Source organism: Lissotriton vulgaris, chromosome 4_1, assembly GCF_964263255.1.
Source record: "Lissotriton vulgaris chromosome 4_1, aLisVul1.2, whole genome shotgun sequence".
Lineage (NCBI taxonomy): Eukaryota > Metazoa > Chordata > Amphibia > Caudata > Salamandridae > Lissotriton > Lissotriton vulgaris.
Window position 1 is genome coordinate 1,539,691,648 of NC_141691.1, and position 27,581 is coordinate 1,539,719,228.

At 42.1% G+C, this 27,581-nt stretch overlaps 1 protein-coding gene across 2 annotated transcripts in view; it reads right to left on the reverse strand.

Moving 5' to 3' along the window:
* Positions 1-27,581, reverse strand: part of TOX (thymocyte selection associated high mobility group box) — a 365,646-nt gene that overhangs the window by 229,385 nt on the left and 108,680 nt on the right. The window lies entirely within an intron of this gene.

Sequence of the window (27,581 nt, forward strand, 5' to 3'; positions counted from 1 at the left end):
TTATAGCATGACATCTACGTCAGTTTAATCTAGTTAGTTTGGCCATGGCAGGAATGTTGTCTTTTGTTTCAATCACAGATCTGGTTAAATCCATCCATTATCCCCCTCCCCATGCCACCCCAGTTTGGACCCAGCCATATGCAAATCGCTCTTGACCCTGTTCCCCATGGCAAGAGTCCAGCCCGAACTGTCAGGCCAGGTCCTCCATGAACTGGAAATCAGGCATCCTGGGACCGGTTTCGGGGTATAACCCCTCATCAACCAGGCTAGCTTGAATCGGTTTGAAAACAGCCATGTCAGGAGCAAATAGAACCAGTGAAATAAATCACTGGACACAATGTCCCGTCAAAACTGAGGCTGATACTGCATGTGTTACTGCAAGTGGTTCATGTTTACATGGTTACTATTCAGACATGTAGATAAAGACCATCAGAGATACTGACAAGCTGGTGAGCAATCACCCAGTTTGTAATATCAGCAGAAGACACAGATTGTGCTCCTCTGATGGAAGACCGCCTGCTAAATTGAGAAATCCTTCCCAGGCAGGCCGAAATCTCTCTTCCTTTTGCAGAGGCTTCACTGAAGGCATTGAACTTTACAGAGTGAGTACAATGTTTGTTGTGTCCACTCTGAAAGGTTTATATTTTGAAGAAAATCTCCCAAAGCGGGTGTCTGTTTTCTGAAAACAAATATTTATTGGCCCCCGATACACATGGATATTTTTTCCCTGTTGAATTTCCCTCACTGGAACTGCAACGCCTCATATGCCGTTCATAGGAAGGGAATTTTAATGTGGGCTGACCACAACTATGACCTGGTGACCTAGTGCCAGACTGGCCATCTAGTCAGTTCACAGGTTTGTTTCTGAAGTGGATCAGAAGAGGCTCTGCTGTCAGAAATCCTGTACCTTCACCCACCACTAAATCAGGTTGGGGAACCATGAGTTTGACAGAGTGAGAGCACCGCTGATTTATGGTAGTACGCCTGCTCTACCAAACTCTAAACAACTCCCTAATCTTTGACGAGGTGTTCTGGTTCACTCATACATATAGCATAACCTTGGTTGATCTTTCTATGTAGACTCTTAAACCCTATTCACTTGGTGGCCATCCACAGACCAGTAGGCTTCCAGAACAACAAGGTCTGCAAGGAAGTGAACGATCTTTGAAGCATGTTATCATGTAAAGTTCAAACTCACACAGAATTTATTTAAAAGGACCAGAACGTCAGTTTCTTAAATGAGAGACGATGTAGAGCTATGTCTTAATTTGCACAGAAGGAATGAGGAGAATGAGGCTTAGTTGTGTGTCCATTTGTTAACTTTTGTGCCTTCAGTAGCTCCTGAATAGATTGCATATCTAGTCAAAACTAGAAGAAAACACAATCAAGACAAGAAGAAGAAAACACAATCACAGTGCTTGATTTGCCGATTGCAACATACATTTCAGACAGGTATCCTCTGTTTAAGATAGGTAAGTAACAGGGTGTGTAGTTTTTTCATGTTTCAGCATCTGAGTCTTCAGCACTGCACGCCATTAAATGCCCTTGCCCTCCTTCTACATGTCTTAATTTTCTCATCCCTCGCATACATGTCTTACAGGGCCTGTATATTGAGCAGAGTTTCCAGGTGGCTCCAGATTCTTTGCAAAGTTCCTGGGGCACACTCTTCCTTCAAAGTCATATTTTTCGGCACGCACACACCAGTCTGTATCTGAACACTACTAGGGATCTGAATGACTCCCTGAATGTGTGCTTGCATCGCAAGATTATGCCGGACATACTGGTACCTTTTAGTGCTTATACACCAGTGAAGGCGGTTATAAACATTCCAAACCTCCTTCTTCCATAATATTTATTTGGTGTCAGATTCTGATCACCTAGGTGACCAATTTGTTCCGCGATACGTAAAGCTGATATTTAGGTCTAAAGCTGCAAGACTAGCACAGTAATCACATCTCGAGTTACTACTCCTATTGATATGGGACTTTCTAATTTAGATTTTCCAGGTACCTGCTCCATGCATGTCCACTTGCTTTTCCACTATATATATACATCAGATACTATTATGAACTGTACTCAGTTTATACACCCCTCATCCCCATAGTGCTAAGTGAGTCGCCATCCTTTTGACTTTTTATTTAATTCTATTTTATTTAGTTACAGTATGGTTACCAACCCAAGCCCAACATGCACAATATAGTACAATGTCGTCTGATCAAACACATTTGACCCAAACGACTTCTTCCAAAGGTGTCGAAATAAAGATCGGACTTAGTTTGAAAACACCAAAGTTCAAATAGGCATGATTCCATCTGGGAAGTTATCTAGTCCAAAGCAAAGGTCCACAAACCTGGAAGAACCAACAGTTAATATTAGCACACACCCACCAACTGTTCTGGGAGGAGCTCAAAAGCAAACCTCTTCCTCCAAACTATTGACACACACCTCATCATCATCACTGATTCAATCTGTGTGGCTTGTCCTGAAAAACATCAGTGCTTTTGTCTCATTGTCCTTTCCGTATAACAAAACGCTGCACCATGCAGTGCTCTTATGGCCCCATCGCGTGCCCCACAAATCACCTAGAATCAATACGCAGTGATAACAGCGGTACGAAAAAAACAGAAAGATGCCACACAACCTTTTATCACAGCCACTACTCACTCCCTGGAATCAGTCTCCACCTTTCACAAATGCAAACATTCCCTGAATAAAGACATAAATGGGCAGAAACCATATGCAAGGAGAAAAAAACCAAGATGATTTGGAATTGATCTCTTTAACTCTAATTACGAATATCCTAACAATACATCAGGAGGGCTCTCTTGGAGAATTCAGCTTACTGTTTAACAAGTTCTGACTAATTTTATTAACCTGTACATCAGAGAAGATCAGCCCCCTCTGGGTTTAATTAGAGGAAAATTCAATTTAAATCCAAATGTCAACAGTGGTTACTAATTATGGCAGGGCCTTGGACGAGACATCCAGTCTGAAATCGGGCAGTTCCCTGGTAACAATTAACTGTTTCTTTTTTTTTCTTTTTTTCTTGAGTTACAAGCCCATCAAGAATTGTTTTAAATAAATTGTGATTCGGCTTGGGACACTGCTGACATGAGCGAGCACCTACTGGGAAGGTGCAGACATGCAGAAGAGAATGCCAACTTAAATTATAGAAATGTCTCAAAACATAGAGCTGAAGAATAGACAGCTCTTAAAGTAGGTCAGGGTCAGAAGCGCAGATCCCCGCCCCTCCCCCAACATGCAAAACAAACATGTCCACTGTCTGAATAGAAATCCCCTTTGTTATGCCTCTGACAAGAATGCATTACTGCAAGATATTTATTTCCATAAAATTCCCAGCTGCGGACACAAAAGAATTAATCTTTCTATTACCGGTTTCCTTTGTGCCTTTCATATTATGATAAAAATACAAAAATGCATTACTCGAAATGTATTTTGAAATGCTTGCAAACAAAAAGATAAGTCTTTCTCAGCCGGTCTGCTTTGTTCCGTTCTAATAGAACGTAATAGCTGTCACAGTCTTGCATAAAACAAACAAAAAAAACAAAAAACGGGCAACCATGTCGAAAAAACTCCATGGTCGACAGAAAATCCCAGGGAAAAACTAGTAATTTTGCTGCAAAGCAAACACTGATATGTGATCTAAAAGAGCTTTACGTTACCGTTGCCCGGGTTCAGTCCTTTCAGTTTTTCCGCCCCCACCCTCTAGCTGGCAACAGAGGAAAACACTGAAAAACACACACATCTGCAGAGCCCCACATTTCATCCTCGGTCTCAAGTTGTGTGTATCCTGTTTTTAGCAACGCGCAACAGCCACTTTTAGAAGCAGAACGCTATTGATGACCCATGTAGGGAATGAGTACAAATCCATATTTATAAGATTGCAATGATTTTCGGTGAGTGTAATTTACAAAATGTGTAATTATGTGTTTCCCCTTTGGGGATTCATATCGCAATTGTGTGTAATTATTCTGGAAAGGCACACTGGCGGTTCTGAAAGTAATTTTGAAAACGCTTCTTCAGTGGGAATGGAAGAGCAATCAGCTTGCTTCAGAGGGAGACTTTTATATTCAATATATCGAGCACTGAAGGTATCACGTAAAAGCAAGAATATATATTTTTAATGAGTCTTCTCTGTGAACACATAAAATGGAAATAATGTTGATCTAATCAAAAGTATTGCATGGTGAAAGATGAGGGGAGAGTGCTTGGAACTCAGGGCTTCCAACCACGATTTTTTTTTACAGATCTGAGAGATGTTGTTTGCAGCACACAATACTGTAGACACGACAGAGACAAAAACCCAGCATTCATTGCAGCAGCCGCAAAACAGCACTGGACTCCCTCAGAAAAAAAGGGCAAAACAGCCCGTCACTCCAATATGTAATTGGTGTTAAACAGTACCCTGGTGCAAATTAGCACCACCCAGGTAGTGCCTGTTAATCAGGCCTGTTTGATCAGACGCTGAAAGGGAAGATAATGATTTTCAAAATATAGCTAAAAGGCCTTAGATGCCAAATTTTGTAAAGGCAGGCTTTCGGATAAACCGGTAACATTGATTTGACGCTCAGTGTGGAAAATTACAAATGAAAATAGCACTTTTGGGTAAAGATTAACTTGGCTGTAGTCAGAATCGTCGCAAATGATGCACCACTAATGTTTATGGCTAGACAGTTGTTTCATTGCCCTTCTACATAAGTGTGTTATCTTCCTGCTCCGCAAGATTATGACTCACAATCCTAATTCACCATCTGGCCTGCACTGTAGACAAATATAGACTTAAAAGCCAGCATTTCTGGGACCACTGTTTACATTTAATCTGTTCAAACAAGCAGTTTAAAAAAAATTATTGCTAAGATTTTGGAGGTCTATTGGAAATTGTTATGTGCTACCACTGCGCTCACACGCTATTAATTCCATTTGTTTTAAGTATGCATTGCGTGCACGCTGCTGTTTTATTTCATACTGTAACATCTGTCTTTCCATTGTTTCAAAAACGAATTTGCTGCTGCTCTGGGATTGGTGAGGGCAAGTGTTATCTTTTTCAGCTGTTAAAGAATTCTTCGATGACGCCTGTAGTAGCCTCAGATTCCTCGCTGTAGCCCTTGACGACCACAATGCTGCCGCAGACTACTGCCTTTAGCATTTTGCTTTCTCTAGTTGAAAAGTACACCCCACTCACACAGCTACTCTGCTCATCAAGCTGATCTACCAGTAGGCCACGCCTCAACGAACTTGAAATCCATGGGTTTGTCACACTTGGAAGTAAGTACTCAAAAGTGAGCGGGCAGAAGTCCAAGGCCAGGACAGCTTAACGGATGCCACAGGATAATGCACCATGGATGAGTGGGGGTCTTTAGCACTCGCTGCAGAGCATTGCAACTTGTATCACAGCTCCAGCCGCAGCGTGTTTTGGCCATTGTTAGGCTGTTATCGGGGAAATCTCACTGGACTAATTTCCTGGGCAAGAGGCAACTATTCCACTAATCAACCTAGAGCTCAGGACATGCTTAATGATACACCTTGAACTTTTCTGCAGAAAAAACTGCAGCTACTATAAGTTGCATCATCAATCATCATCAATCAGCATTTATATAGTATAGCACTATCACCCCTGCATGCTGAGGGTGGTGTATCTCAGTGAAAAAGCTAGGTCTTGATTTTTTTTCCTGAAGTCAGTCAGTGAAGGTGTTCTTTGGATGTGGAGCAGCAGGTTGCTCCAGGTCTTGGCAATGATATAGGAAAAGGCGCAACCCCCACTGCGACGGATGCTGGGGGTGTGCATGAGTGCAAGAGAGGAGGAGAGTAAGTGTCTTGTGGGGAGATGGAAGCTCAGTCGTTTGCTGATGTAGGCTGGGCCTTGATCATGTAGAGCTTTGTAGGGGAGCGTGAGGGTCTTGAACTGGCATATTTTCTGGATGGTGAGCCAGTGGAGGTATCTGAGGAGGTGGGGGTGATGTTGGTTCATTTGTAGAGGTTCAGTATGAGTCTGGCTGTGGCGTTCTGTATGGTCTGGAGTTGTCTGAGGAGCTGAGTAGGGATGCTGGCGTAGAGTGTTGCCATAGACAAGGCAGCTGGTGACAAGGGCCAGTGTAATGATCTTTCCGTTGTTGATAGGGATCCATCTAAACACTGTGCAGAGCATGCAGAGGGTGTGGAAGCAGGAGGAGGCGACTGCGTTGACTTGTTGTTTAATGGTCAGTTCGCTGTCTAGGATGATGCCTAGGTTGCGTGCGTGGTCTATCAGTGAGGTTGTTGGTCCGAGTTCTGCCGACTACCAGCTGTGGTTCCAAACAAAGGTGTTCTTTTCGAAGATGAATGCTTCCGTCTTGTCGGAGTTGAGTTTGAGGCAGTTGTCTCTCACCCAGGAGCCTGAATGAGAGATTTCCTTTGATGTGTTAAAGTCATAACTTTGTGGTCAAAGATTTCATGCACTTTCATTTTTTTCCACTCATCGTTACATTTGTAGCAGTAATAATGCTTTCCTACATCCAACCTGTGTAGTGTATTTAATGAGACAGAAGATTAAAAAATATCGACAAATAGGTTGATTTTTTTAGCATACATCTTTAAATAATTGAAATAATATAAAAAGTTGAATGTTTTAAATATGTTTAATGAATTTGATTAGGGTAATGGATAGTGTTAAGGTTAAGGTAAGGAGTAAGATTATGACAAGGAATGCATTGGGTTTAGGGGTTAGGTAGGTGTAATGGTACATCATTGAGCCAAGGTAAGGATAAGGAACCAGATGACGGTTAAAGTAAGATTAGGATCAGTTTAGGATAGTTGTAGGGAGTGGGGCCGTATTAGAATGTGGGAAGCTATAATTGTTCAGGTTGCCTTGAGGTTTAAGTAAGGATAGAGGCAAGGGATTGGGTTCGGATTTTAAGGCTAGAGTCAAGGTTGCACATAAGGTTAGGGTTTAGGTTAAGTGTTACTCTGTGGTCTAGGTGCACAGTAAGTAATTTGCAACATTTCTACCAATGCAAACGAGTTGGACTATCTAAAATGACAAACCTATTATCACAGCCTTTATAAGCCTATATTTTTAACACTGGATTTTTATGGTGACTCTTTTACATACAACCATTAACACCATGGCTGCTAGGCGTTTTCCCCTGCTGTGCTGGGAATTGCTATTTTCCTTTATTCATGACGAGCCCAGCTCGGCATCAGCGTGCGAGCGCCCTGCTCCATGACGAGCTGGGCTCGTCATGAGTGTGGAAGGGGTTAAGTAGTGTGTACCTCTATCTTACACCCCAACAACTCTGCACTGAAGTTTTAATCCCCGGTCAGATACATTTTGGGATACAATGCCTTCTTTAGATTGCTTCCTTAGTCTAGACAGGTGATTCTGTTGTGTCTCCTTTATCTCAGTGGAGCGAAGGCTTAACCCCTTGGCTGCTGGGGTAATTTTTCTGCTCTGCTGGGGGGCGGGGGCGTGCGCGGCGTCCCTGTGCTCATGACGAGCTCAGCTCGTCATGAGCTACAGTGCTCCTGTGCTCATGACGAGCTGAGCTAGTCACAGGTGAATTGTCTTCCGTGGAACGCTCAGCACAGCAGGGGAATTCTCCCCGCACCTGAGCGTTCCACGGGTCATGACGAGCTCAGCTCGTCATCAGCACACGAGCACTGTGGCTGATGACGAGCTCAGCTCGTCATCAGAACACAAGGGGTTAATATTTCACTTGAGGGGATTCAATTTGCAGTTCATCCCATGGAGCTTCAGAAGTGCGTCACTATTCCATTGTGGGAGCTCTACAAAACTCTCCTCTCATCCAGCAAAATCGAGCCTTCACTACAAGGTAAACTCAACTGTAGCAACCAGAGTTCCAGGCCTGTGGTTGCATGAACCAGTGAGACAGTGACACATGTTTCTCTACTCAGAGTCATGCTAACACTCGTACACTATCTGCTATACAGTTAGTAGACATTAAATGTGACATTCTCAACACTTTGCTTTGCACAATCTCTACTTAAGACACTACTTTTCATTACAATTCCATTGGGCAGGTTTAAAAGGCAACAAAATGTAACACCGAGGTCCTCAATTATCATGATTTTCCGAGACGTGGAAGGCTGTCCTTGAAGCTCACAGATGACCAAAATATCTAAATGGCGTCAATCGTCTGAATTCGTAAATGCTTGCTCCTTTCCACCACAAATTATACAGTGTTACATTTTTTCAGGTTAGACTTGCTTAAATTCGCTGTCAATGATCATTTCAGAGCCATGCTTGCTCTCTAAAGACATTGAATCATATAGCAGAGTGGCCTCAATTCGTCAAAATTGCACTATCCATTAGTCGAAAAAGTATTCTGCATAGCCTTAATATAGACCTCCACCCTGCTGGCTGAGGGTTAGAGCTGTGTGCTCTAAAAAACAGCCCTAGAAATATCACCTAATCCAAGAAGGGACCGGGCCCTGCCCTCTCCTCCTCGGAAGTACAGTGGCCCAATCCATAGATTCAAATGGCGTGATCAGAGAGTTGACGTACCTATGGGTGATCAAACCATTTACGCACCACTTTTGGCTCCTGAATGCCTAATAGTTTGAATACATTTCTGGGACCACATCTGGTGCAAGATGCTTGTTTGTACATTGACATAAAGCAGAGGGTGAGCCTAAACTGGCACTGTGCACTACACTACAGAAATAGCACAGGGTCAGTTTAGGCTAACACAGGTAAAAGGCATGAGATGGCTGGCATCCTGTACATATACACAAGGTGTGTGTGTGTCTGTCCTCGATAGAGCACAGAACACTGCAAAAAGATTTTCCAAGGGCACTAAATGGACTGTATTTATTGGTTGAAAGTTAATTCTATCTCGTTAAAACAATCTATTTGTGAGATATTCTTCTCACCCGAGGCCACTAAACTCGCAAAATCATCGTGAAAGCCAGCTGAATACTGTGCACACAATGAAAGAGCAGAGTGTAACAGGTGTAAGACAAGAGTATTCCAGTCCGTCAAACCAAAAAAATTGGTATTTCCTAGTGACAGGTATAGACACCAGATAGCCTGCATTTCTCGGATGAGATACATTGGGGCCGATTAGGATGGCGGACGGACTTGCGTCCGTCCGCCACCCTTGAGGAGGAGGGAACGTCCGCAGGGGCTGCGGCGTTCCCTCCGTCCTGATTAGGATGTGACCGCCAGGGTGGCGGTCACATCCTCTATATTTAACATTGCGGCGGGTGCAGCTTCAAGCTGCACCCGCCGCAATGTTAAAAAAGCATGTGTTACATTTACATGCACAAAGCGGCAGGGACCGCACGGTGCCTGCCGCTTTGTGCACGCAAATGCAGGGGGGTACCATAGGTACCCCCCATGTGCACCCCCCACCCCCCATTCACCCAGGGGGCCCGCAACGGGCCCCCAAAGTGCATGTCCGTATGCTTTTCCATGGCGGAAAAGCCGCCGTGGAAAAGCAGTTTTACACAAACATCATAATATGGCGGACGGTGTCTCATAGACACTGCCTGCCATGTTATAGCTTTTCCGCCGCGGTCGGAAGCCGACCGCGGCGGAAAAGCGGCGGACGGAATTCCAGACCCACCAGCCATCCTAATTTGGCGGTGGGTCTTTGGTGACTCCGCAGAGGATTTTCCGCCTCCTCCGGGCCGGAGGTGGCTTCCGCCGGCCCGGAGGAGGCGGAAAATCCTCCATCCTAATCGGCCCCTTAGTCTTTTGGTAGACAAAGTGGCAGGATAAATTCGAAATGTTTCGACTTCAGAGCAGAGGGGGTATCCATATAAAAACCGTATAATAAAAATTGCAATCACATAATACATAGGTCGTACTGAAGAAACAACTACATAAATGTATAATTATCTTTGATTAATAATTTCATCATTATAAACTGATATCTCATTTTTTGTAAAAAAAAACAAAACAACTATAATCATATGCTTGTGTCTGATACACAAACATATTTCTGCAATACTGTAATAAGAGGACGAAGGCTATGAATTACACACTATTTTTCATTACACAAATCCAACATGGTACTGTAAGGGATGTGAAAAGAAGGTCTAACCAGGGAAATATAGCACTTAAAATAGTTGGCCATGTTCTTGATCAACTTCCTAATAGGAGACCAAATACACTTTGTGTGTACTGTTTAAGACAGATGCAGTTCCCACTAAGACACTTAAAAAGTGCTGTTCTAGGAGACCCACAGGACTCCCTATACCACTGCACCCTTTAGAGCGGACGGCCATGCAGGTCAAGCTACACAAAGTGAAGTTTGTGCAGTAGTCACAGTTTAGTTAAATCTGACACGACCTGTTTTAACTCAGGTCATGCCTGGCCATCTGAATTCTACTCTTTCTACCACCACTGTAGTCAGATCAAAATCTCACAATTACACTCCATTCATCAGGTATCCTCTTTAGACCCCTCTCTGTGCCCCAACCCAGTCGAGGGTGGCAAGGTCATTTATAAGCCAAGGATCTGGCTAACTAAGTCAATTCAAGCCTTCTGTGCTATTCCTATCTGGATTCATCACTCATGGATCTATAACAGCAGCCTCTTTTCCCATCGCTAGTTAACAGTGAAAGAAAAATGGTTTCCTTTAGTTCCTATTCCAAGTTTTCTTTCATTTGTCTTGTTTTCGCGTGTGGTTTACAATTTCTGGGAAATGTATTTGTATATATTGTGCTGTGCATCATTACTAAAGTGCATGCATTTATTTGCACATAATTCTGAAACATTTTTTGTTTACTGCATGGTTTAAAAATAATAAAAACAATCCACATATATCAATTCGAAAGGGAGACAATAATCTATGAAAAATGTTTCATGTGCATCAAAAATACATCAGTATTTATTTAACCTCACAACTGATCTATTATGATGAACCAGTGACCGAGATTTGAATTTCTTTCTACGTATTATATATATATATATATTTAATATAAATTATTAATATATATATTCGATGACCTTTCATACAAACATTTCTCGTATGCCACCTCTATGAAAGGTTTGAGGGTTGACTATGTATTAAGGACTTTAATTTTCAAAGGTGCTTATCATATTCATGCCTCGTAAATTTCTCAACATGAAAAAAATACTTTATAATTATAGCTTAATCAACAGAAGTGGTTAAACGCTGTTACAGAATTAGTGTGTACTTCTACTAATATTTTAAATTTTACAGTGAAGTAACACTGTCATGTTAATGTCCAGTAGATAAATATGCACATTATCTAGAACCCCATTCCACAAGAAAAATAAATGCATTAAGATTCTGCTTATTCTACTGTCAACATATCAAGACATCATCAATATGACAACCCACTTCACAAGTTTCTTATGCCATCTGTTACACACGGTAATGCACGGTTAAGTCTTTTCAAACTTATTTACATGTAAATTAGGTGCAGGTGACACCACAGTACCACGCACAGATGTGTCTCTTATGTGCAGATAAACATTTCTATATAAAGCACTGTTTTATTCTAAGACCAGATTTAGAAACTCAATTTGTAAATTAGGTGATGGAATTTTTTCACTCAAGGATATAATGTATTTTTCTACATTTGAACAACACGCTGTATAAAATATTTGATTATACAGTTACAAGATAAATCACATTCCTTTTGTTCATTGTACCTATCTTTGTGATAGGGTCTCTTGCAGACCTCTAGGAACAGATGGAGAAGGAAACTTACAAGAAATTACAAGCTTTTGGCTTCTATAGCATAGTATTCAATAACCGTGACATTTATTTGCCAAGAATGTTATAAACGTATCTATAACAAAAAGGGGGGGGGGGGCTTGAGTGAAAGGACTCGTTTTTGTCCTTCACACATCCTCCCAAATCTGTAAAACTCAATTCAAATAGCGTGACGTTTTGTGTGTTTTGTACTTAAATGAAATCTTCTTTTAAGTTAACAACTACCGGTTCCGAGGAGTCTCTCCTTCAGAATACACAGATCCTCACCCACCAAGGTGGCATGCTTCATCATCAGGTTGTGCTCCATGTTGGGTGGAGTGTGGCAATGTGGTCCATGGCAGAGATCTTTTCATACTTTTTTTTTAAGGACTCCAAGGTAGAGATAATTGTTTTTTTAGATAGGGCTTTTGCCTGTCATTTAAAATGATCTGTAAGTCGGTTCTGAGGAGTTTATTATTTTTTTTAATTTACACTATCAAAGGTAAGGGTAAAAGCCAAAGATGGACCTGTGGGGATTCCTAAACCCCAAAGTCCACAACCAGGAATTTGTCGACATGTTTCTGCCTTCCCACCCTCACAGGTCACTGGCATTTTTCAGGACCTCTGTTACTGGTGTTGAATTGGTTGTTAGGAATAGTGTTTGTAACCATATTTTTAGAAATAATTTAAAAAGTAAGCACTCATTAACTTAAGTGACCACTGCTAATAAGGGAAAGAATGAAATACTGGACAAATGTTTTACTCTGAACATGTAAGTACATATTTACCCTACTCCTGATATTTCATTATGATCCCCTCCACTGCCTGAAGACCTTTTCTACGAGATTTGTTCCAGTTTGGATTGCTAACTTCACATGTAATAAGGATATCTTCTTCCATCTTCTGAATATCTTTTTATTTTGAGAACAAATATTTAGTATCATTTAATATGTTAGAATGTGTACTATATATACTTCAAGGGCATACTATGAAAACTCCTGAAGAAGAGGTGCAATTTATGGGGAGAGTGAACAACTTGTATTATGAGGATGTAATGCAAATTAACACGAAATTTAAAAGAATATTATTTCAAATACAGAAACTGATAACATTTGAAAAACACCAGATTTTTTATTCAGAAGGGTGGCAACTTACTGAGATGAAAGAGTGGCATGTATAGGAACACACTGTGCAGGATATGCTCACAATATGGTATGTCCAGAATTAAGTGATTCACTGCACTGAGGTTGAGGAGAATGTGGACGAAGGACACACATTTTTTGAGAATTTTGTGATAAAGTTATGCCAGGGTTGGATCAATCAATAGAGCAGAGGCAATGAGATCTTAATTAGAGCTGGTGTACTTGGTTGAGGACTGAGGCTTGATGGGCAAACTGTGGGATAGTTGAATGCCGGTCATTGCAGAGTATTAGAGAAGAAGATCTTGAGAAGATCTTCTCCTCCCACCTCTTGAGGCGGTGAGGTGGGAGGAGAAGAAATAGAGTCAGAAAGGTGACTGCTTAGCAAGGGAAGCAACAACAGAGATATCCACCTCTTTCTCTCTTCCCCCTAATTCCCAGCCTAAGTGATATTCTTTGAGGCGGTGGCAGCATTACAACAAAGGGCAATGATGCAGAAAATCCACTTTTAAAAGGGAGAAATGATATGGGACTCAAATGGATATTTTAAATTTTCAAATATTACTGTTTGAACGATCAACAAACAGCCAATAATCGCTGTATAGACAAGCAAAGCACAATACATTAATTTAGGTTTTGTAAGTGGGATGTACTGAAGGTAATGCAAAGTGTTTAACTTATTACTAAAAACGATAGCTTTTGATGACATTCAAATATCGCGCACATACATTAATAAGGTAGCGTGCAATCAAATATGAATACATTCACATACATAATACACGTTTGGAAGTGCTAATTATCTAAAATGCCATTTAATCAATCAACGTCAATTCCAAAGATATAGACTGATTAGAGACCTTCTGGCACTAACAACCTCAACGCTAACTGACACTTTATAATATGAATACACAGGTTGTAAGTGCTTTCCTGTATCCCAGGGAGCACATCATTTCCCAAAGGACTAGGGGAAGAAAATTGCCAAGTGTTGCTGCTATATAAGCGAAGACGTGACCACATTGTTGAGATTTTTTGATTCTAGGAACACACAGCAGAGAAGAGTGAGCAGTGCAAAAGGTGCAGTTGAGGAGATAACAAACCAACAATCAGTGCAAAAAATGAGTGCTGTTCAGATGCAGTTCTTCAATGCACAAACAAAGATTCTTACACATGGCCCACTTGTGAACAGGCAGCCGGTGAAAGTGTTTTAGATGAGTAGAAATTGAAACAAAATTGGGGGTTGAGGAGCAGCCTCACCACAGCATTCTGAGCCAATTGAAGCTGATGAAAAAGTAGCTGCAGACAGGCTAAAGTAAAAGGCACTGGCATAGCCTAGGTGACAGCCCATACAGGCCTGATTAATACTGAAGTGCAAGTGCTCCGATATGAAGGAGAGAATCTTTTAAGGAACTTAAGGTGAAAACGCATGGTGAAGCCACCTTAACAAAGTGGTGTTTTAATGAAAGCCTGTCATCAAAATAGACGTTAAAATTCTTCTAATGATATAGAGTAAGGCAAGGTCCTAAAGGGTCTCGCCACCAAGCTTGTGACCAGTGCAGCAGGGCTTCCATAGACCCAGAACAACCACCTCCTTCTTTATATCTATTTAACTTCAGGCAGTTATTGGTCAACCAAAATGCCACTTCTGTAAGACACGTTTGGAATATTTAACGATCCTTCTCTGTGTTCCTAATATTATAGCAATGGCGGTTAAGAGAAAAATGTATAAACCAAAAAGTTCTCAAAGCACAACACATACATAGAACGATACATTAAAACGAAATTAGAGCCAATGAAAATAGGTACTCTCAATAATTATATGAAAAATCATGTACAATCGAAAAATATTCTAAAAACACAAACCCTATGTACAACATTCAACTGGTGCTCACAAAGTTACACAGAACATACATCATAAAGTAACACAAAATACAGTGTAAACAGAAAGACAATGGCAGAGGGGGGACTAACACAAAATTGGCCCATCCAATGACAGAACAAGATGCAATGTATGCCTCCTCCTAATTCGCCAAAGGAAAGCGTCAATGGTGTTTGGACCTCTGTCAATTCATTAGGTCATCATCAGGACAAAAAAAATATATTTATAAGGACAAGAATCCATTCAAAAAGAAGAAGAACCATTCTTCAACACAAATGTCCAAGGTCCCAAGTCAAGAGTAAATCAATTACACCTGGCCCTTGAGGGTCCAGACAACCTCCTCCTTGGTGCTGTCACCTTCCAGCATAAAGCTGGTATCTTGTATAAACTTCCCACAATCGTGTTTGTCAAAAAAAACACATGAGCCGCGCATAAATCAGCCCTGCTCTCCTGGTGAGTAAGTCATCCTCTCTTGTCTGCGTCTTCGAATCAATCGACTTCTTTGGGTTCCCAGCAGCTGGGAGTCATCAGCATAACCCATTGACGACAGACAAAAGGAAACAGGCAACTTGGCCAGAGGGATGACATATATAATGAGGAGAAAGTGAACCCCACAGGGCAACTGGGATGCAGAAGATTGATACAGAGGTCAAAGGATTTCTTGACTAGGATTGGTTAGAAATGATGTGACCTTGTCCAAAACATGTGCAGAAAGATCAACCTCTTGCAGCTTTGTGATTAGCATTTTATGGGATATAGCGTCAATGGCTGCAGAAAGATCATGAAAAATCATGACAACTCCCCTTTGACCCATGATCATGCAAAGTTCATTTTGCTAAGCAGAAGCCTGCCTGTGATATAGCAAGCCCCAATGTATATGGAAAGAAAGTTGAACATTACATATTTTCCTTCTTTTCTGCCATTTGTGATAGAAAGGGAGGAAGGGATATGGGACGGTAGTAGTTCACAATGGTATTATCCAAGGAAGACATTGTCAATATTGGGATCATACAGTCTCATTTTTATTTGGTCAGAACACTAGCAGAGGCAAAGGAAGAGTTGACCACCTCTTGGATAAAAGGTTGAAATGAACTGGTAAAAGGGTGGAGAGACAGTTTTGACTGTCTTAGGGATGAACTCCTCTAAAGTGTAAATCATCAATGGCACTGACCAAGCCAGGCCACATTGGCAAGAACCTGTACTAACTGGAGGTATATAGGTCTCATGTATGTCTTAAATTGTGTCTTATAAAAAGTGACAGACAGACTCAGAGTACCATAGATGGAAGGGTGGCCTTTGCAGTACTCTTTGGGTTAGTGAATTACCTTACAATCCTAAAACCTCACAAGATGCTTAATGTACCTCAGCTATACAGTGGCATAGTTCTGCTTGCGGGCAAGAGTAATCTCCATGTCATACTACCTTAGTACTGCTTGCGGCTTTGTATTGAATCTTGGCTGTGGCTGAAAAATCTTGCTGCCACAACCGTTCCAAGCACTTGCACGCTGGCTTGACCTGAATAAGGAAGTACTTATAGCAAGGGGCAGATGGTTTATCAGGGCTGGAGATCTGACCCTATTAGGAACATACTGATGAAGGACTGAGCTTAATCATTCGTTAAAGCTGTTGACAGAAGATTGGGGGATCATTTCCCACAACAGGGAGCGAGGCATTTAAAACCCTTTTGAAGCTAGATCCTTTTATTTTAGCAAGATCCCATCATACTGGGGAAGTGGGATTAGAAGGAAAATGTAAGTAAGGGCAGGTGAAACTAGAAAGAAAACAATATGGATACGTGTACAACCAAAGGACCAGGAGATAATCAAGAATAGCAATGCAGTTCTGAAAAGTAAAGCACAAAAGGTCACCTGCTTTGTGAGTGGCCTTAGAGGGCAATTGACTTAAGCTGAAGGAAGCACAGGACTGTAGTAGGCTGATTGAGTGGGAAAGCTGGGGTTCAACCGCCGATATACTGCAGCAGTCCAACACAATATAAGTAGAGGTAATATTAGATTAACGAGAAATAAAATCAGAAAATTCTGAACCGAAACAGCTTGTGGGGCCCGAAAACTAGTAAATTAGCATGCTTGATATGTACTTCAATTGTTTCTTAATTAATGATGGCTATACCCCCTCCTTCACTGGTTCCCCATCAATGTCATAGAACCATTGTTTCGACCCATTTAGCAGGTATGAAAAGGGTCACCAACAAGGCAAGTAGCAGGAGGAGCCAAAAAGTTCCAAATCACCATATAACTATAAAAGAGAAGAAAACATGCATACTAAGGAGTCACCAGCAACATTATTGTGGACACCCACCTTATTGCATAGACAGAGTTGTCAGTTATATCTCAGTCAAGCAGCAGAAAGCACTAAGTAACAGATTCAACTGACCCTAACTGTGAGATACTTGCAGCATACAGATGAAAAATATAGCTTAAAGACAAAGGTTTGTGTATCCATATGTGTTTCATAGGTAGAGAATTCCAGAACATTAGTCTTGTCCGTGCTAATGCTTTAAAATTATAAGAGAAAAGCAGGTGGGAGCCGATTTTTCCATTCATTCCCAAATTAATGTGCAAAAAAGATAAAAAGAAGTAAATATATTGGGAAAAATCATCAGATGGTTTTGGTCCCCTTAAAATAGTGGGGTTTGTCTGCAAGATAACTGTTTCCCATGTATATGTTCCATGTAAAGATAATTTTTTCAATAAAAATTTACAGAAAAAAAAGTTTCATTTGTTTGTGGCATAATTATTATAAATGTTTGGGTAAAGTACCTTAGAAGCATAAGAATTATTGTTTTGCATCTTGACATTTCCCATAATTACCCTAGTCCATAAAAAAACATTTAAGTTATGCGATTGAATGAGTCTCAACAAATGAAGCCTTTGCAATGAAGAAATAATCCAGTGTTAAGTAACGTAATAGCCTTTAGCAACAAGGAAGGTTTATTAGCAAACAACTAAGCAGAACAAAAAATCTATAACTGTGATCTTTTTGAAATAATTACAGCACCTTTAAATTCCCACTGGGCAAACACAGAAGGAAGTGTAGAGAAGATAGAAGAAGGCTTCAATAATTAAAGCAGACAGAAATAGAGTATCCAACCAAGCTTTCGCTTAATCCACTTCAAACACTGAAAAAGATACACAGACATTCAAGGGATTGCCAATGTCCAGCACTTGCATTTAACAGATATTAAGTATTTGGAATTCACAAAGGCTAAGCGCCATTGACTGTAATCATCAAAGTCTTGGAAAGAACTATATTAACATCGCCACTTACAACATAAACATATGTAAGCATGTGTGTGCTGGAGTATTGTGTGGCATTTCATAGAAATGACACAAAATATTTTTTAGATAACAACTGTTGTTAAAAAACAGCAATGATATTTCAGCAACATTGCTGTAAACTAAATGTAAATCAATACTCGAATTTATTATCCCATTTTTCAAAATTCTTGAGTGATTCTGACAAGTAGAACCTGATTTCGAAGAGGGCAGGAATGGAACATCAGTCTGAAAGACACAGGGTTTGATTTAGAATCTTCCTGGGCCATTTTGAGTCAGGCAGACTGTTATTCTTCTTCTTCAGTGCCGCTCCCGCTAGCGCTGATGCCAGAAAACGTACGCTGTGGCGCTGGCTAGTGGCGGTGGCTCCTGTGAAGGCAGCACCTATATGAAGGCACATAGATCACCACATAGCTGGAGATGAACTCTAGCACTGCAGTGTCCTCTAGATAAAGTGGGAGGGAGTCTGTTAGGGCAAAGGATGCAATGTCCTTAGCCACTCTAAGGCAGTACACCTGCCTACCTTAAATCAGGCTCATAGTCCCCACCTGCCCTCCTTACTAGTCTGCCATCCCATTTACAAGGAGGCGAGTACTGGTGTTTCCAATACCAATACCAGTTTTGGCTTCTCCATTGGGAATACACATGTTATGGACCTGGCGTCAATGAATGTTGCATTCCTTTGTGCAGCATCTTTAAGATCTTGGAAAATGTACCCTACGTGCTGAGGGAAAACTCCCAATGCGTCAATATAATTTTGAAAATGGGTCAAGGAAATACACTGCTGCTGTCAGACGCTACCTCCAAGACCCCCTTCGTGACTGAAGCTGCTGATACACAACTCTACTTCTGACAACCAGCACCTCAAACACTGTCTGCATGTTAGCCAGATTCTGGATTTTCAGCTCCTATCTAAAGCTTAACCCAACTAAGACAACATTCCTGTTATTTGCCAAGGACAGCAAACAAGAACTGAACAAGCCTGCCTCAATTACATGTTCCATCACAGCTTCAAACTCCAACTTTCACCCAATGCAAAGATACTTGGATTCAGCATGGACACTAACCTAGCCCTCAAAGAACACATAGCTAAAAAAACAGAGACTGTCTGGTACCAGCTCTTTCGAGTAAAGAAAGTGAAACTGTTTCTTCCAGAAAGTAACTTCCGGACTCCTGTTTAAAATCTCGTACTTTTGCATAGAAAGCGTGAAGTGATATGATCAGATTGCCCTAATTCTGATGGATCTCTATTAGCTTCCCTTGTCAGCCTGCACCTCTTAAAAATCATCTGTATCACAAGCACCCCCCTTATCTGGCAGATTTGCTCACCATCAATGGTGATTCTCAGCACTCCTGCAGTCCGGCCACCATCAGACACTGGACTAAGACGTGTGAAAAAGAAAAAAATCAAGCCAGGAGGCCTTTTCCCATCTATACATTCAGAATTATGAACAACATCCCTGTATCAATCATGACTATTTTAGGAAGACTGCATCACAGTGCAATAACTGTCCACAATCCAGGTACTTCTCCTATCATATGTTGCTTTAATGCTAGTCTTTGACCCTGTACAGTGCTCTGCTGCCTCATGGCGAGTTTTGCACTATAGAAATATCATATGCATACATACATACATACATACATACTGCAGTTACATCATGCTGTCATGGCATGGAGGACCTACCACTACAGACATTGTTATGTCTCGACAGAAGGCAAAGTGCATGTGCTGTCCCTTGGTGACAATCTGTTGTACCTAAAGCAAAATCTCTAAAAAGGGGCCTTAGCCGCTTATTACTAACCATTCATCTGCATCATTATTACTCTTCTGTGCTGCCTTTTAACTCAGCAGCACCTGCAAGGCATCACTTCCTTGTCTTTGCGAGGAGCATGGACCAAGTACAGATTGATTTACTTTATTAGTCTCTGTCCACTGCTCACGCTATGACTGAGGTACTATTACTTTTTTGCATTTTTAAATATATGAACTCAACTAGACCAGAAGGTATTGAGGAGCTTTACATGAGCACCAGCTAAATTACACACATTCACATTCATTTTTTTAGATAGGGGAGTTCAAGTGGTTTGACCAGAATTACGGGATGTTAAGGTGACATCAAGATGCAAATCTGGTTCCTGAGTTCCAAACTTGACATCTCTGGCTGTAGCACCACATCCACACATGTAACATTATAATACAGTTAAGAATAATATTCATGTCTTTACTAATGTGAAACAACACACAAGTAATTTTAATTAAAATGGCTGCGTGACTGTTTTTTTGTAAGATACCCCTACCGGCTGCATAAGATATTAGGAACAGGAATGCAGTGCCATATTTACAAAGCAAGAGAAAAAGAAAGACTCTCTGTCTTCAATAAGAAATGTCATGAATAACATAACTGCATGTGAGCCGGTCTCAAGATAATGAAAACCAACCGATAACCAGTGGATAAGGTAAACCAAAAGTTAGTGAACTTATCACCTTTGGATTTATAGCAGTTTTACTAATGAATTGTGACCGTGTTTCCACCAACAGCAGCTCCTCCTTTAAAAATTTTTACAGAGGCAGATTTTACTGCATCATCCAGAAACAAGCGTATTTTATTTTACTGATTACCTCTAAGACTTGGTGCAGCTTGTGGTGATAAACCGGTTTTAATTTACATGATTCCAATAAATATATCATGAATTGTTGCCACATTTACACTTAGGAATCACTAAGTGATTGGACTTTTGCTGTGATACCTCGCAAGTTCCCAAAAGGAGACGCATGAAACCTGAAAGAAATAGCCACCTATCTAAAAAGCCATGGTTTTAGGTTTTTCATGGAACAGAAGTTCTGTCTTGGATAGCTTAAGCTGAAGTGGGAGAGAGAGAGAGTTCCATAGCTTAGATGCAAGGAAGCTGAAAGAGCTCCCCCCCAGGTGAACTCTCTTCACTCCATGAACATGCACTAGAAAATCATCAGAGGACCTAAGACGTATCGAAGGAAAGAGTATGGTGTTACAAATGGGCGCAGGAAGCACCCTCTCGACTACCGGTGTGATTGAATCGAAGTCTCCAGATATCAAAGCCTCAATCTGTGAATCCGCAGAGGTAAAACAACTATTCAGTTTAGGGTGGGCCGCGGCCAAAGCATTAGCAAAGTTAGCCCATTTCCTAGCTCTAAACTTTTGACCCACACTAGTGTTCAAGAGAGCTTTGCTCATAGGAACCTGGATCAGAATAGCTAGATGGTCAGACTCGAAAGAGGTATTGAGGGGGAGGGTGGACAACCACTAGTTCACATAAATTAGACAAAATGGGATCCAGTGTATGCCCACATCTGTGCGTCGGCCATTAAATTAGCTGTGGTAGCTGAAGACCTGCTAGATCAGCAACTAGGGCCTTTGCCATTGGGCATGTCGTATCCTCAAAATGAAGATTAAGGTCCCCCAACACAGTAAACTTAAGAGTAATGTAGGGTCAGTGGAGGCAGAACATAAGCCAAAGAAGAGATAAAACTAGAGGCCAGATCCGGTGGCTAACAAATCAAGACCTCGGAAAATGAGAAATTACTCGAGCAGGCCAGGTTGACAAGAGGCGCCTCACAACCACCTATAGTTAATTCTGTGAGATTACACTACAAGGTCTGTTTAAAACTAATAGCAATACCCCCCCCCTCATCGGGCATGCCTATTTACTCTAGCCATCGCATACCCTGAAGGGACAGCTTGCAAAATATCAGGCTCCGAGTATTCAGAGAGGCATGCTTCAGTCAGAAAAACTGTGGTTGGTGCAAGATTACAGATAAAGTCTAACAGTTCAAACTTATGCTTCACCAGGGAGCAGCCATTAAAAGAGTAGAATAGAGCTTTAGAAAAAGCCTGAGAGCCATTCCACCCTTCCAATAGCTGTTAGGACCGTCAGCGTCCCTGCGCTCACCTTGAGGTCAGGGGCGGATGTGCTCACGGGCACAAAGCCACAGTCCTTACACACTGGATCAACCACAGGCTGGCCGCATGTTTGTTGATAAACATGAGGGAGCTTTAAAACTATCTAAGTTACAGGGACAAATATTGCTTAGGGGCTAAGGCCTCACAACTGGGGATCATGGCTGCTGGCGTGGTCCGGGCACGGACGGGCAGAGATGGGCTTGCCTTGGGTACAGATTGCATCCTTAATTAGCCCACCTCTAAAGGGGGCAGGGCTGAGGTGTGACGATGCCGAAAACAGGGGGGGTGCAAAAGAACACATACTAGATCCTAGCAACTCCCCTCTCTCCTGGAATGCTTCCCTGCCAGAGAGGAAGTACTGGAAAAAAATTGAACTAAAGCAAAAGGTGAGAAACAGTAAAATAAATAAAACACACACAATGGGTAGCCTGACCTTAAGATGGCTCAATGCAAGGCAAGTATGAGAGAAATCTTAAAATGTAGGACAACACTCTAATTCAGGAGCTTAGACCATGCAAGAACGCGCAGATTGCATCATTAAGTAGCCCGCCTCTAATGGTGGCGTGGCTGAGGCGTGACGACGCCGGAAACAGGGGGGCAAAAAAAGACAAACTAGGGCCCAGTAGCTCCCCTCTCTCCAGGAAGGCTTCCCTACCAAAGATGAAGTAGTGGCTAAACTAAATTAAACAAAAGCAAAAGGTGAGAAAGAGTAAAATAATTAAAACACACACAATTGGTAGCCTGACTTCAATATTGCACCACAAGGAGAATGGAGCCAGGGAATAGCGTTTACAAGGAAATAAACAGCCTCAATGCAAGGTAAGTATGAGGGAAAGCTTAAAATATAGCGCACACCAATTCAGAAGCTTAGACCATACGCGGATGCTTAGATTACATCCTAAGTAACCCACCTCTAAAGGGGCGGGGCTGAGACGTGATGCCACCAAAAACAGGCGGGCAAAAGAAGACAAACTAGAACCTGGAAGCTCCCCTCCATCCTGGAAGGCTCCCCTGACAGAGAGGAAGTCCTGGCGAAAATAAATTAAAATAAAGCAAAAGGTGAGAAAGAGTAAAATAATTAAAACAAACCCAATGGGTAGCCTGACCTCAAGATGGCTACCAAAGTTGGCTGAAGCCAGGCAACTCCTGCGCATAGCACTTACAAGGAAATAAAAAGCCTCAATGCAAGGCAAGTATGACAGAAACCTTAACACGTAGTGCACTCCAATTCAGGATCCTAGACCATAAGACATGTATGGCAAAAGAATATAAAATAGGGTGTGATGGGCTCCGAAAGAGATGCCTCACAAATTAAATGGAATGTGGGATTCAATAATCATGCAATCTAAGCTTTTAATTTTAGGGTAGTACCGAATAGACTACATTCTGTGTATTTAGTTAACTGTAAGTCAAGTCAAGTCAAGTCAAGTCAAAGAATTTATATAGCGCACTACATACCCAGAGGGTCTCAAGGCGCTTAGGGAGGGGAAGAGGATTACTTGTCAAATATCCACGTTTTAAGTTGCTTTCTGAATGCTAGGTGGTTCTGGGTAAGGCGAAGGTAGGTGGGGAGTGAGTTCCATGTTTTAGCAGCCAGGTATGAGAAGGATCTGCCTCCCATGGTTGTCTTGTTGATGCGAGGTACAGTGGCGAGGGCTTGGCTGGAAGAACGTAGTTGGCGGGAGGGGGTGTAGAAGGACAGTCGTGAGTTGAGGCATTCTGGTCCGATGTCGTAGAGTGATTTGTGTGCGTGGGTTAGCAGTCGGAACGTGATCCTCTTGTTGACGGGTAGCCAGTGGAGGTCTTTCAGGTGACTAGAGATGTGTTCGTTACGCGGGATGTCTAATATGATTCTGGCTGAGGCGTTTTGGATTCGTTGGAGTTTCTTCTGGAGTTTAGCGGTAGTACCTGCGTAGAGGGTGTTTCCGTAGTCCAGTCGGCTCGTGACCAGAGCATGGGTGACTGTTTTTCTGGTTTCGGTGGGGATCCAGCGAAATGTTTTTTTGAGCATGCGAAGAATGTTGAAGCAGGATGAGGATACGGCGCTGACTTGTCTGTTCATTGAAAGTGAAGAATCCAGGATAACGCCTAGGTTCCGTGCGTGGTCTGTCGGGATGGGTGCTTTTCCAAGGGCTTCCGGCCACCAAGAGTCGTCCCATGCAGAGGGGGATGTACCTAAGATGAGGACTTCTGTTTTATCTGAGTTCAGTTTCAGACGGCTGTGTTTCATCCATTCGGCAACTTCTTTCATTCCTTCGTGTAGGTTAGTTTTGGCGGTGCTGGGGTCATTGGTGAGAGATAGGATCAGTTGAGTGTCATCCGCGTAAGAGATGATGTTGAGGTTGTGTTGGCGTGCGATGGCCGCGAGGGGGCTCATGTATACGTTGAAGAGGGTGGGACTGAGTGAGGATCCTTGTGGTACGCCACAGATGACTTCAGTGGCCTCGGACTTGAATGGTGGAAGGCGGACTCTCTGGGTTCTTCCGGTGAGGAACGAGGTGATCCATTCAAGTGCTTTTCCTTGTATTCCGATGTTTCTGAGGCGTTGTAAGAGGGTGCTGTGGCAGACTGTGTCGAAGGCTGCAGAGAGGTCGAGGAGGATGAGGGCGACTGTGTCTCCATTGTCCAGTAGAGTTCGAATGTCGTCTGTTGCTGCGATGAGGGCGGTCTCAGTGCTGTGTTTTGCTCGGAAGCCAGATTGTGAGGAGTCGAGGGATTTGTTGGCTTCGAGGAAAGCGGCGAGCTGGTTGTTGACAGCTTTCTCGATGACTTTGGCCGGGAAAGGAAGGAGTGATATTGGGCGGTAATTTTTGAGTTCGGTGGGGTCCGCTGTGGGTTTTTTCAGAAGGGCGGTGAGTTCAGCGTGTTTCCAGCTTTCCGGGAAGGTGGCGGAGTTGAAGGAGCAGTTGATGACGTCTCGGATGTGCGGTGCTATGACGGAGTCTGCTTTGTTGAAGATGTGGTGAGGACATGGGTCTGTGGGGGATCCTGAGTGGATGGAGTTCATCAGGCGGATGGTGTCCTCAGTGGAGATTGGGTTCCAGTCGTTAAGGGTGTTCAAGGGGGGAGAATGTTCATCATATGGTTGGGTGGGTTGGTCTCCGGGTTGGTTGTCGAAGCTGTTGTGGTGCCTCCAAACGGTGTCTGGGTGATCTCTAGCAGCAACAACAGGGAGGCCTTTTTCATGTATTTCAATTCAAACTGCTGGACCCCATACAGAAGATTCTTAAGATGGCATGAAGCTAAAAACAAACTGCAAACCCTGCTGAGGGTGTCTAGCCCACAATAACTGGAGTTACATGTGCCTTCTCATCAACACCACAGCAATCGGAGTCAACGGTCTGACACAAGGTCTTTGTTGCTTTGTATCACAAAATGTTTGAACATATGTCATAATTAAGGATTATTTTCTGTTGCTGCAAGAACCTATGCTCTATAAATGCTTGCCCATGCAATTAGGGTCAGCCCAAAGTACAAGCTCGACAATGGGTAGGCGTACCATTAATAGCACTGGTATCATCAATATAGAGATGATGCACATATCTTTAATTCATTATCCTAAAATCCATCTGGCAACATTTTGAAATTGCTTGACTTCCAGTTTCTTTAAAGTGAGGTTAATAGCGTCCATATCACGAACTGAGTGATTTAGGGCCTGATTTCGAGTCCGGCGGACGGGTTACGGACACGTTACTCAGTCACAACTGTGACCGATATTCCATCTGCACTGTTACAGGTGCATTATATCCAACGGTATTTGCAATACAGCAAACGCGAGTAACCTGTCCGCCGAACTCTAAATCGGGCCCTTAGTCTTAAAAGCTAAGAGCTAACTTTGAAAAGTGCTTGAGTTTCCAACAGCAGTCGTTAGTTAGTTCATAGTTAGTTATTAAACTAGCCTTCTTTCAAAGGTAGTCATTTCTAAAAGAGTTGAGTCAATTACTATGAATAAAGGACCAGTTAAACAGATGACAAAACTCCAAATCTTCTGAGATGTGAAGCAGTTGCTGATCTCTGTTTTTATCTTAACCCCTTCGACGCGGGTGACGGAACCATTCCGTCATCAGTCACGGTTGAGCTGTGCTGATGACAGAATGGTTCCGTCACGACCACACCCGCGATTGGAATGTTCAGCACAGTGCTGAAATTCCTGCCACACGGGTGTGGTTAATTTTTCTGCTTTATTGTTCTTCTCTTCATGCTACTCTGATGCACTTTAAGCTCAACGGGTCATATAGTTTTTAAAATGACGTTTAGTTGCAGATACTTCACTCGATGAAGGGAAATAATCAGAATGGGCTTTATTCACAAATCCTAGGGGTAACGTCTGGTGTACGTCACACACATAGGGGCATGAACAAGCTTTGTGACTTGGCCTTCATTGGTGCACAACTGTTCGCACACAGAGTGACCGACAAAATGTGCAGTCTGCTGAGTGGCAGTATTTGAATATCCTGCACCTCTATGACAGGGGCACCCTCTGCATCTGTAGAATTTCTCTTTGTTCACAACCTGTACAGCTACTAGCTCCTACTGTGTAAGGAACACCACAAGACTTCTCTGACACTTTGCATTGTCCCATCTTATTTCTGGAACTTAATTTAGGAGCCAGTATTGTTTAGGATTATAGCCAAATTCTTTCATTGTTGCAAATTGAACCCCTAGTGTCTAATTTCACTAAGCCTCTATTTATTTATTTATTTAGTTATAATGTTTTGTATAGCGCGAACATGACCCTGACGGGTCTCAGAGTGCTTCACAATTTTGGGTGAGAGGGATACAGTATTGGGAAACAAAAACATTTGTTCGCTACATAATTATACTAGACACATGCAAGACTCCTGTAGGTGTCGGAACTCTTCAAATAAGGTTAGGGTGGATACAGCAATGGGTAAGGAACATTCTATCTATTTTGAGTATCAGATGATCACATTTAAAATGGGTCAATTAATAAATACCCATTGGGCATAATAAAAAAGATCTTCTTGCTTCTAGATCTAGTCCCTAAAGGCTAGGCCATGGTTACATTCCTCGTACATTACAGTGACCAAGCGTATTATCTTTGTTGTCGAGCACATAGCCAATCCAGATATATAGAGCCTTTGTATTTCGTTTTAAATTTGCATATGGTTAAATGAAGTGCTTTGAGGTTCATAATGAAAAGACAGAAAACCCTAGCAACCAGGCAAAAATTGTTCTTACTTTAAGTGGAGAGTCAGAAAGGAAGTGTAGGTCAACTTTGAGAGGCAGGCCAAGCGCTGCCTTTTAACAGAAGAAATAAAAAAAATCGACTTCCAATTAATGGCACATGTTGTTTCACCACTCCTGGTCTGTAACTAAAAAAAATCTCTTTCATCCAGGGAAAATGATGAAATTCAGAAAAGGCATTAACTTTATAGAATAATGACAAGTGAAAATGAATTGACGGGTTCTGAGAAGTTTGCGGTGTTTGTGCTGTGCACATGGTAATGCCTCAGTCTGTATTTTCAATCCTGCTGAATGCCATGATAACACCTGGTGACACTGAGACTGAGGCTCCATCTAGTTCTATTAATGGCAATTCTGGCTGTTGCAACTGTATGGATACGGTTTTTGTCAAAACTTGATCTATTAGAAATTACACGGTGCATCATATTCAATCAGGG